This window comes from Mustela erminea, chromosome 5 (assembly GCF_009829155.1).
Source record: "Mustela erminea isolate mMusErm1 chromosome 5, mMusErm1.Pri, whole genome shotgun sequence".
NCBI classification, from domain to species: domain Eukaryota; kingdom Metazoa; phylum Chordata; class Mammalia; order Carnivora; family Mustelidae; genus Mustela; species Mustela erminea.
In genome coordinates, this window is record NC_045618.1 from 53,278,580 (window position 1) to 53,291,174 (window position 12,595).

At 36.2% G+C, this 12,595-nt stretch overlaps 1 pseudogene; it reads right to left on the minus strand.

Annotated features, from left to right (window-relative positions):
• Window positions 1-11,079: 11,079 nt before the first annotated feature.
• Window positions 11,080-11,978, minus strand: LOC116590117 (annotated as a pseudogene).
• Between the last annotated feature and the right edge of the window lie 617 nt (window positions 11,979-12,595).

Genomic DNA, 12,595 nt, shown 5'->3' on the forward strand with positions numbered 1-12,595 from the left:
TGATTATATTCTCTTTTTTTATTGTTGTTTTTGCTGTTTTCCTTTTTCTTCTTCCTTTTTCAGTTTGTTTGTTTTGGTTTATTTTTTGTTTTTTGGAATTTTCTGTTTGTTTTGTTAAAGTTAAAGTTTCTTAACTTTCATCTTTATAGTTACATTCTATGTATGTCATAAATTTTTCTTTACAATTTTGAGATGTAGTTTCTTCTAACAAACTGGCAAAAATACACTCAGAAGATGGCGCATTGCTGTGTTCTGTTCACCTGTTTTTTATATCCCTTCTTTTTTTTGGTCCTTTAATTTCCATTTTTACAGTTACATTCTATCCTTCCATTGTATTTAACTTTATTTTTATACCCATATAAGTCTTTCTTTCTTTAAAATTTTGTGATCTATTTTTCTAAAAAAAAACAGACCAAAATACACACAGAATCCAGTGTATTACTCTGTTCTTCTCTCTCTCTTTCTCTCTCTCTCTTTTTTTTTTCCTTTTCCTCAGTTTCAGGTCTCATCTAATTTGTTTACTGTATATTTTTCTGGGGTCATTGTTCCCAGTATTTTGTTCTCTCATTCATATATTCTTCCCTGGACAGTATGATAAGATGGAAAACCCTTCCTCAAAAAAGAGAACAAGTGGCAGTACTGACTGCCAGGGACCCAATCAGTATGGACATAAGTAAGACGTTGGAACTAGAGTTCAGAATAATGATTATAAAGATACTAGCTGAGCTTGGGGGGGAAAAAGCATAGAAGATAGTGGGGAATCCCTTTTTGGAGAAATAAAAGAACTAAAATCTAACCAACTCAAATATTATTTATAAGAGCAATCAAAATGGAGACTCTAACTGCTAGGATTGATAAAGCAGAAGAGATAATTAGTGATATAGAATACCAAATGATGGAGAATAAGAAAGCGAAAAAAAGAAAGATAAACAACAACTGAATCCCATGGGGAGAATTTGAGAGATGTGTGATACCATAAGGTGAAACAATATTAGAATAATTGGGATCTCAGAAGAAAAGGAAAGAGACAGATACAGTAGATATACTGGAGCAAATTACAGCAAAGAACAACCCTAACATGGTGAGGGAACCAGGCATCAAAATTCAGGAGGCACAGAGAATCCCTCTCAATATCAATAAAAATAGGTCAACATCCCAACAACTAATAGTGAAACTTAAAAATCTCAGAGACAAAGAGAAAATTCTGAAAGCAATGGGACAAGATGTCAGTAACCTACAAGTGTAGAAACATTAGATTGGCAGCTGACCTATCCACAGAGACCTGATAGTCCTGACATGATATATTTAGGGTGTTAAATGAGAAAAATATGCAGCCAAGAACACTTTATTACAGCTAGAATTAAAAATTCATTCAAAATAGAAGGAGACATAGAAGCCTTTCAGAACAAATGGAAACTAAAAGAACTTGTGATCACCAAACCAATGCTACAAGAAATATTGGGTATCCTGGAAGTGAAGAAAGAGTTGCAAAGTAACATAGACCAGAAAGGAAGAGTCAATACACAGAAACAGTGATTTTATAGCCAATACAAATTCATATCTTTTAAGGGTTACTCTGAATGTAAATAGGCTAAATGTTCCAATAAAAAAAAACACAGGGTATGAGATTGGATAAAAAAGCAAGACCCATCAATAAGCTGTCTGCAAGAGACTCATTTTAGACCTAAAGACACCTCCAGATTGAAAGTGAGGGTGTGGAGAGCCATTTATCATGCTAATGGCCATCAAAAGAAAACTGGGGTGGCAATCCTTATATCAGACAAATCAGGTTTTTTTTTTTAATTTTTAATTTTTTATAAACATATGTTTTTATCCCCAGGGGTACAGGTCTGTGTATTGCCAGGTTTACACCAAAGCACATACCCTCCCCAATGCCCATAATCCCACCCCCTTCTCCCAAACCCCCTCCCCCCAGCAACCCTCAGTTTGTTTTGTGAGATTAAGAGTCACTTATGGTTTGTCTCCCTCCCAATCCCATCTTGTTTCATTTATTCTTCTCCTACCCACTGCAACATGCAGACGAATCAGGTTTTAAACCAAAGATCGTAATAAGAGATGAGGAAGGTCACTATATCATAATTAAAGGGTCTATCCAACAAGATCTAACAATTATAAATATTTATGCTCCCAATTGGGAGCAAGCAACTATATAAACTAATTAATAAAATTAAAGAAACACATTGATAATAATACAATAATAGTAGGGAACTTTAACACCCAACTCAGCAGTAATACACAGATCATCTAAGCAGATCAACAAGGAAACAGGCCTTTGAACGACACAGTGGACCAGATGGACTTCACAGATAAATTCAGATCATTCCATCTCAAAGCAACAGAATACACATTCTTCTCAAGTGTACATGGAGCATTCTCCAGAGTAGATCACATACTGGGTCACAAATCAGGTCTTAACCACCACCAAGAGACTGGGATTATTCCACACATATTTTTGGCCACAGTGCCTTGATATTGGACCTCAATCAAAATAGTAAATTGGGAAGGAACTCAAATACTTGGAGGTTAAAGAACATCCTACTAAAGAATGAATGGGTCAACCAGGAAATTAAAGCAGATTAAAAAATATAAACAGTCACCAAACTGTGGAAGGAACCAAGATGCCCTTCAATGGATGAATGGATAAGGAAGATGTGGTCCATATACACTATGGAATATTATACCTTCATCAGAAAGGATGAATACCCAACTTTTGTAGCAACATGGACGGGACTGGAAGAGATTACGCTGAGTGAAATAAGTCAAGCAGAGAGAGTCAGTTATCATATGGTTTCACTTATTTGTGGAGCATAACAAATAGCATGGAGGACAAGGGGAGTTAGGAGAAAGGAGTTGGGGGAAATTGGAAGGGGAGGTGAACCATGAGAGCTATGGACTCTGAAAAACAATCTGAGAGGTTTAAAGGGGCGGGGGGTGGGAGGTTGGGGGAACCATGTGGTGGGTATTAGAGAGGGCACAGATTGCATGGAGCACTGGGTGTGGTGCAAAAACAATGAATACTGTTACACTGAAAATTTAAGAAAAAAAAAAAGAAAAACAAATAATGTAAACAAATGAAAAGGCAGTCCTAAGAGTGAAGTAAATAGCAAATGTCTTCCCTAAGAAACCAGAAAAGTCTCAAATACACAACACAACCTTACACCCAAAGAAGCATGAGGAAGAATAGCAAATAGAGCCTAAGCCAAGCAGGAGAAGAGAAATAATAAAGATTAGAGCAGAAATCAATGAAGTGGAAATCAAAAGACAGTAGAACAGATCAACAAAACAGAGCTGGTTCTTTAAAAGAATTAATAAAATTGATAAACCCCAAGCCAGGCTTCTCAAAAAGAACAGAGAAAGGACCCAAATTAATAAAATTATGAATGAAAGAGGAGAGATCATGACCAACACCAAAGTAATATAATTATAAGAACATATTATGGGCAACTACATGCCAATAAATTAGGCCATCTAGAAGAAATGGATGTATCCCTAGAAAAGTATAAACTACCAGAACTGAAACAGGAAGAAGTAGAAAACCTGAACAGACCCAACAACAGCAAGGAAACTGAAAGAGTAATCAAAATCTCCCAACAAACAAGAGTCCAGGGATGGATGGCTTCCCAGGGGAATTCTACCAAATATTTAAAGAACTAATACCTGTTCTTCTGAAGCTGTTTCAAAAAAAAAAAAAAGAAAGAAAGAAAGAAAGAAAGAAAGAAAGAAATAGAAGTGGAAGGAAAACTTCCAAACTTACTGTATGAGGCTAGCATTATTTTTATCCCCAAACCAGACAAAGACTCCATCAAAAAGGAGAATCACAGACCAATATCCCTGATGAACATGGATGCCAAAATTCTCACCAAAATACTAGCCAATAGGATCCAACAGGATCCTAATCCAATAGGATTATTCACCACAACCAAGTGGGATTTATTCCTGGGCTGCAGGGGTGGTTCAACATTGCAAATTAATCAACGTGGTACATTACATTAATAAAAGAAAGGACAAGATATATATAATCCTCTCAACTGATGCAGAAAAAGCATTTGACAAAGCACAGCATCCTTTCTTAATTAAAACCCTTCAAAGTGTAGGGATAGAGGGAACATACTTCAATATCATAAAAGCCATCTATGAAAAGCCCATGGCAAATCTCATTTTCAATGGAAAAGCTCTCAGTATTTTTTCCTGATCCCCAGATCAGGAACACAGCAGGGATGCCCACTCTTACTACTGTTGTTCAGCTTGGTACTAGAAGTCCTAACCTCAGAAATCAGACAACAAAAAGAAATAAAAGGCATTCAAATTGGCCAAAAAAGAAGTTAAACTCTCACTCTTTTTTTTTTAAAGATTTTATTTATTTATTTGACAGAGAGAGATCACAAGTAGGCAGAGAGGCAGGCAGAGAGAGAGGGAGAGGAGGAAGCAGGCTCCCTGCTGAGCAGAGAGCCCGATGCGGGACTCGATCCCAGGACCCTGAGATCATGACCTGAGCCGAAGGCAGCGGCTTAACCCACTGAGCCACGCAGGCGCACCAAACTCTCACTCTTGACGTGATACTTTATATAGAAAACCCAAAGACTCCACCCTAAAATTGCTAGAACTCAGACAGCAATTCAGTGGTCAGGATATAAAAATCAATGCACAGAAATCAGTTGCATTTCTATTCACTGACAATGAGACTGAGAAAAGAGAAATTAAGGAATTGACCCCATTTATAACTGCACCAAAAACCATAAGATATTTAGGAATAAATGTAATCAAATAAGTAAAGAATCTGTACTCCAAAAACTATAGAATATTCATAAAAGAAATTGAGGAAGACACAATGAAATGAAAAAAATGTTCCATGGTTGGTCATGGATTAGAAATACAATTATTGTTAAAATATCTATGCTATCCAGAATAGTCTACATATTCAATACAATCCTTATCAAAATACAATCAACATTTTTCACATAGCTGGAACAAGCAATCCTAAAATTTGTATGGAACCAGAAAAGACCCCAAATAGCCAGAGGAATGTTAAAAAAGAAAATCAAAGTTGGTGGCATCACAAAGCCAGACTTCAAACTGTATTACAAAGCTGAACTCCTCAAGACAGTATGATGTTGGCACAAAAACATATAGATCAATGGAACAGAATAGAGAGGCCAGAAATAGAGCCTCCACTCTATGGTCAGCTAATCTTTGACAACTGGAAAGACTATCCAAAGGAAAAGAGACAGTCTCTTCAACAAAATGGTGCTGGGAAAATTGGACAGCCACATGTAGAAGAATGAAGTGGACCATTTTCTTGTGTCATACAGAAAGATAAACTCAAAATGGATGAAGACCTAAACGTGAGATAAGAATCCATCAAAATTCTAGAGGAGAACAAAGGCAGCAATGTCTGTGACTTCAGCCATAGCAACTTCTTGCTAGACACATCTCCAAAGAGATACACACACACACACACACACACACACACACACACACACACACACGGACTATTACTCAGCCATCAGAAAGGATGAATTCCTACCATGTACCTTGATATAGATGGAACTAGAGGGTATTATGCTGAGCAAAATAAGTCAATCAGAGAACGACAGTTATCATATGGTTTCATTCATATGCGGAATATAAGAATATAAGATATAAGAATATAAGAAATAGGGCAGAGGGTAAGGGAGAGAAAACTGAATGGGAAGTCATCAGAGAGGGAGAAAAAATTATGAGAGACTCTTAAATATAGGAAACAAATTGAGCGTTGCTGGAGGGGTGGTGGGTGGGGGGATGGGGTAATTAGGTGATGGGCATTAAGGGGGGGTTACATGCTGTGATGAGCACTGGGTGGTATATGCAACTGATGAATTACTGAACTCTACACACTGAAAATAATGATGTATTATATGTTTCTCTAATTAAAAAAAAAAAAAGAAGTCAGTTTTGTCTGTTGTATTAGCTTCCTAGGGCTACTATAACAAATTACAACAAAAGATGCAGCTTAAAACTACAAAAATTTATTCTTTCACATTCTGTATGCAGAAGTGTGAAACCAAGGTATCGGCAGGGTATGCTTCCCTCGGGAGGCTCTAGGAAAGAATCCTTCCCTAGCTCCTCCAGCATCTGATAGCCTCAAATGTTTCTCAGTTTTTCCTGCATAACTCTAAACTCTGCCTACCTATGTCTTCATGTAACTTTTTCTCTGTGTAGTTCTACATCCTTTTTTGACTGTTGGGGCACTTTCACTGAATGTAGGGACCACCCTCATCCGGTCAAATTTCATTTAGATCCTTACCTTAATTAGCACTGCAAATACCCTCAACAAGTAAAATCACATTCTGAAGTTTCAAGTAGACATAAATTTGGGGGGAAACTATTCTACATACAATGAGGCCAGACACTTGTTTCCTGGGCTATTTTCGAGGCATAGCAGAGCTATCATTTTATTAATTGCTTTGTTATCTTTGCATTACACTCTTACATTAATTAATTCAATAAATGTAATTTTAAAATTAAATTTTTACCTCCATTTTCTATTTATTCACTGACTGTAGAAACTTAGTGGGGACCAGTCCGTAACAATTGTCTTGACATATCTGATCATACCAGGTCCTAAATAGTGACTCCTTGTCCAGGAGAATACTTAAATCTAGATTGTTTCAAGTACTGCTCTCTACACTACCCCATCCCCTTCAAGGTTTCAAGAAAACCATTACCCTCCTATCATGTACATAAGCTGTCCCTAAGCACAATAGAGCAAGTTGGCTTTAAGAATGATCCCTGCCTTCTCATTGGGTTGCACTTCTGATAATAAAACTGTCTTTGCTTCAAAACCAGGGTTTCAGAAATTGGCGTAATGTAAATTGAGTGCACGGACAAATTTGAATTCCCTAACAAATTTGGTGAGCCAGCCAGGACTGGCCTGTGGCAATTATATTTATAATATAAATATAAATATATAATAAATAAAATAAATCATTTTAAAAACTCAATTCCTTTGAGTGACTCTTAGAGTTGAAAGTTTCTGTATCACTTTTTGACTCAAGTATATGAGAGCAATAAATTAGCCTTTGCATATTTGTCTGTGGAGTCAGCTTCCCGGCCCTCTATTTTAAACAATTTCTGGATTTGGAAAAGAGGTAATTTACAATGGGTTTACAGAATTTGGTTAATACTGTTAGAGGTAGCACAAAATTATAAAGACATGCATAACTCCTAAAAACAGACTTGTTGGAATCCGTTCCTTTCCCTCCTAGCTGTGGAAAGTTAGGTAAGTTATCAAAGCCTTCTGCTCTGTTTCCTCATACAGAAAATGGGGATGAAAACAGCATCTCACTTATAAGACTGAGAAATTCAAAGACTTCCTAGATAGCCTAATCATTTACTTAATTAATTTTTCAAATACTGTCCTTTAGAGACAGATGGAAGAACTGCTTTTGGCCGCTCTCTCTTTAGTAGCCTCAAATAAGTCCTATTTTCCTTTAGACACACCAACAAACCTATCTGACCAATTATGCTCAAAGTAAAATCATTTGGCAGAACAATTCTGAGCAAAGGGTTCAGCCTTGCAAATTAAAATGATGAGAAGTATATATATATTTAGTTCCTCTTGAAATTTGGAAGTTTCATCCATACTTTTAGGGAAGTTAAAGACTTAGTTTTGTAAATTTATGGCAGGCAATAGATTTGAAAATCATGAACAATGATTTTGAAATATGGATAATTTCTAGGTACTAGTCTGCTTTGCCTTTTTCAGAACACTCTAACTCTTAATGGTGACCTAATGAATTGTGATGTCCCATGGAATTCTGGACTTAGCTGATGGGTATTAGCAGATGGGAAGCCCTTAAAATAACATTAAAATTTGTCTGTGAAAATGGCTATTTTGGGTAATAGTGAGATGGTAATCAGCTTGACTGCCTCTTTGGAAGGTATAGGCTGCATATTTGTTGCCTTTGGGGGACTGCAAAGACTCCAGACTATTCTTACAAATCCTTCCTAAAATTCTTGCTTTTTCTTAAAACATGAACGAGAAACACAGATTACAGCCACTAGGTGGCAAGCAAACATCTTGTAAACTTCCAGTTTTTGCTTAGTTTTAACATCTAACTTTATACTAATTTTCTTAGATTTCTTCTACAGTTTTAAAAGATTTACCTCTATCCATTGGGAATGTTCATAATAGCTCCAGTGAAATTAACAAATTTTTCCATTTCAAATAAGCCAAATGTGATTGGTAGTTGTTATCATCCCAAATATGTGTTATTTTTATAAAAATGTGTAAAATATTCACCATATTGTAGAAAAATTAAAATCAGTAATTCTCCTTACTAGTATACAGATGTATCAGATCTTTTGTGACATATATCTATTTTGTTCTTTAGCATTCAGGAAAAATTTCAAAAGGTATTAAGTCCTTGACATGTCATGATCTATAATATCAAATAAGATGTTGAAAAATAATAGTAGAACATAAGATTATCATAGCTAAAACATTATGCTGAGTGGAAGAAGCCATGTTCAAAGGCTCCTTATTCGCACAGCAAAGAAAATAATAAACAAGCTAAAGGGCAACCTGTGGAATGGGAAAGGATATTTGCAAATGACATAACTGTTAAAGGGTATCCAAAATATATAAAGAACTAATACAATCCAACAACAAAAATCTCCAAATAATCCAATTACAAAAAGTCAGGAGATATTTTTCCAAAAAAGACATCCAGGTGGCAACAGACACATGAAAAGATGCTCAATATCACTCATCATCAAGGGAATGCACATCGAAGTTACAGAGATACCACCTCACACCTGCTGGAAGGGCTAAAATTAACACAAGACATAATATGTGCAGGCAAGGATGTAGGGAAAGGGAAATCCTCTTGCACTATTGATAGGAATGCAAACTGGAACAGCCACTCTGGAGAACGGTGTGGAGGGTCCTCAAAGAATTAAAAATAGAACTATAAATTCATCCATTTTTTAAAAATAAAAATGTTAAAGTCTCCTGTGGAAAAAAAAAAAAATAGAACTACCTTATAATCCAGCAAGTGCACCACTAGTTAATTACCCAAAGAATACAAAAATACTTAATACACTATTTATATCACCATTATCTACAATAGCCAAATTATGTAAACAGCCCAAGTGTCCATTGACTGAAGAATGGATAGGAAGAAAGAGATCTATCTACCTATCTATCTATCTAGGAATATTATTCAGGCATAAAAAAAGAATGAAATGTCACCATTTGCAATGGCATGGATGGATATTTGGCATATTTGGCTTAGCATAATACTTGGTATTATTATTATTATGTATAATATACTTTATATTATGCTAAGCCAAAGTCAGGCAGAAAAAGAATATGTGGAATTTAAGAAAAAAAAAATGAGCAAAGGGGAAAATAGAAAAAGAGAAGCAAACCAAGGAACAGATTCTTATCTATAGAGAACAAATTGATGGTTACCAGGTGGTGGTTGGGTTAAATAATCATAGGGATTATGGAGGGCACTTGTTGTGATGAGTATTGGGTGTTATATGGAGGTGCTGAATCACTGTTACACACCTGAAACTAATATTACACTATATGTTAACTAACTGGAATTTTTAAAAAAGCTTTTTAAACAGGTTATTTAGTATATGATTCTAATTATATGATAGTCTAGAAAAGGCAAAATAGGTGTAAAAAACAGATTACTTTTTTCAGAGCCAGAGGATAGGAGAGAGGTGGGCCACAAAAGAGCACAGGGGAATTGGAGGGTTGACGAAATTCTCCTATAGCCTCAATGTGATAGTTACATGAGTATGCATTTTTCAAGACTCACAGAATTCTATACTAAAGAATGATTCTTGGAGCACCAGTGTGGCTCAGTTAGTTAAATGTCCGACTCTTGATTTCAGCTTAGGTCATGATCTCAGGGTTGTGAGCTCAAGCCTTCATCAGGCTTGTACTCGATGTGGAGCCTGTTTAAAAATGATCTCTCTCTCACTCTCTCTTTGTCCCTCCCCAGTCATGCATGCATGCATTCACTCTCCCTCAAGAAAATAATAAATAAATAATAAAGAGAGTGATTATTTTATGTTCGTAAACTGTATTTTGAAAATGAAAATAAAAGCTTGATACTGCTACTAAGAATTAATTGTAGACTTTTCAGGAGTATCAATCACCTCTTACCCTTCCCCTCCCCCCAAGGACTCTGAATCAATTTACCCATGGATTCAGAAACAAGGCAGAGCCCATTATTAGTGTTATCACTGATAAAGTTGTGTTGAACTTTCAACCATGTAATATAGTACTGTTTACAAATTTAATTCACTCTTTCCATCCAAGGACTGTAAGCTTTCTGAAACCCTGGATGTACCTCCTGGCACACTGTGGGCTCACAAAATATGTGAAACAAAGTTGGAAGCACTGTATCTGTGCAAAAGAGTGACTAAAAGTTAATACACATTAACTTTAATACACTTTAATATTATCTACTAATTATCTACTTTATCTACATTATCTACTTTCTATTTTTTTTATTAAAGTTAATACACATTAACTTTAATACACATTAACATTAGGGATTATCTACAAAGTGTACTTTTCTAACACCAAATAGTAATTAACCAGGCACTCAGCTAAATGGCTATGTGAGGCATCATCTGTATGCATTTTCTACATATAGATTTCCAATAATAGCTACAACTATAATAGCAGCAGTAATAACTACAAGCATACTAGTAGTAGTAATAATGATTATAAAGATTTAAAAAATGCCAAAATAATAAAAGAAACATATAAAGAAGTTTGTAAATAAGCTAAGTAAAAAGAATTTATTAATTTTTTTTCAAATTTGCATGAGAAGAAATAGTGAAGAGAGGATTTAAATGCATGTCTTCCAGACTCTACATGTCATGTGTTTAATCACTGAAAGTGACAAAAAAAGGGGTTTGCTCTTTAACAGTTACACCTACTGGTTCCTTTTACAGAACATGAAATAGCTTCAAAGTTCATTTCTTAAAATGTCCACACAGAAATTATTTCTTCAGAAACATCATCTACAAAGTGTGTTTTGAATTTGTATGTCAAGTCCTTATCTTCTTCATGGCTGATTTTATTTCTTTATTCCTTAATGTATAAATAATAGGATTTAAGAGAGGTGTGAAAATTGTATAAAACACAGAGAGAAAGGGCCATACATACATAAAGATACAGAGGGCAAAGAAAAGAGTCACAACCGTGATGTGTGCTGACAGAGTGGAGAAGGCCTGGGCCGAACCATCGGCAGCACGGTGCCTGACTGAGTATATGATGATCCCATAGGAGACAAGCAAGAGGAGAAAGCAGACCAGGGGCAGGAGGCCACAGTCAGCAACAACCAGCTGTTGTAGCAGGTAGGTGTCCTTGCAGGCAAGTTTGATCACAAGGGGAAGGTCACAGAAAAAGCTGTCCACCACACTGGGACCACAGAAGGGCAAATTTAACATGAAAGCCATCTGACTAGATGAATGCACAAATCCAACTGTATAGGAGGATAACAGTAGCCAAACAAGCACTCATGGGCTCATGGTGGTCAGGTAATTGAGGGGTTTGCATAAGGCAACATACCTGTCTATTGCCATGGCTACAAGCAACATCATCTCACCGCCCCCACCCCCAACCCCAAGGAGGTACATGAAGAACATCTGAGAGTAACATCCCCACCAAGAGATGGTCTTTCGTTTTCGGAGGAAATCCACAGTCATCTTAGGGGTAGCAAAAAAAGGCAAGCTCTATCAATACAGGAGAGTTTCATAAGCAGAAAATACACTGGTCTGTGAAGGCATGAGTCAAAGGTCTTGTGACCAAGATGAGGAGGTTTCCTAACAAAAACCTGGCACAAGACCACAGAGAATCCTAGGAAGAATAGAATCCGAAGATTCTGAGATTTGAAAAGTCCCTGCAAAATGAACTCGAACACCACTGAATGGTTTGCCCTTTCCATGTTGTCAGCTTTATCCCATCGTAAGCAAAATGAGTGAGAATCGTAGGCAGAAAAGCTGTGGTTACAGAAAGGATGGTTCATGTTGGTATCTAATTTTGATACTTAGACTGGGTACCTGAACTTAAAACACCTCCCACTTTTAGGGGGTGATTTTGTTAATGATTTCTGAAATGGCCAAGAGAGTGTACCAAAAAGTAAGGGGAATTCAAAATATACATTTCTGAAAGACAAAAATGAAAACAGCACATGAAATCATCATCGTATTGTGAACCTGGAATCCAAAGACCTCATTACAACACCTAGCTGAGCTACTTATTGAGGGCAACGCAGGACAAGTATCTCCTTTCCAGGGTTAAGTTTCCCCTTCAGTAAAATAAAAACAACCAGACTGCATGATATTGAATGCATCTTTGTGCTGTAAAGATGTTCATAAATGTGATTATGATGGTGGTGGTTTCTACATTCATAGAATAATATTGATTTTTTTTGTCCTGGAAATGATAAATGCAGAAAATACAGCAAGGTTTCCAAAGACCCATATTTTGAAAGAGATTCTGGTAAGGAACTATTAATTAAACCTTAAATTATGTCTTACTTGTAAGTTTTTGTGTCCTGAG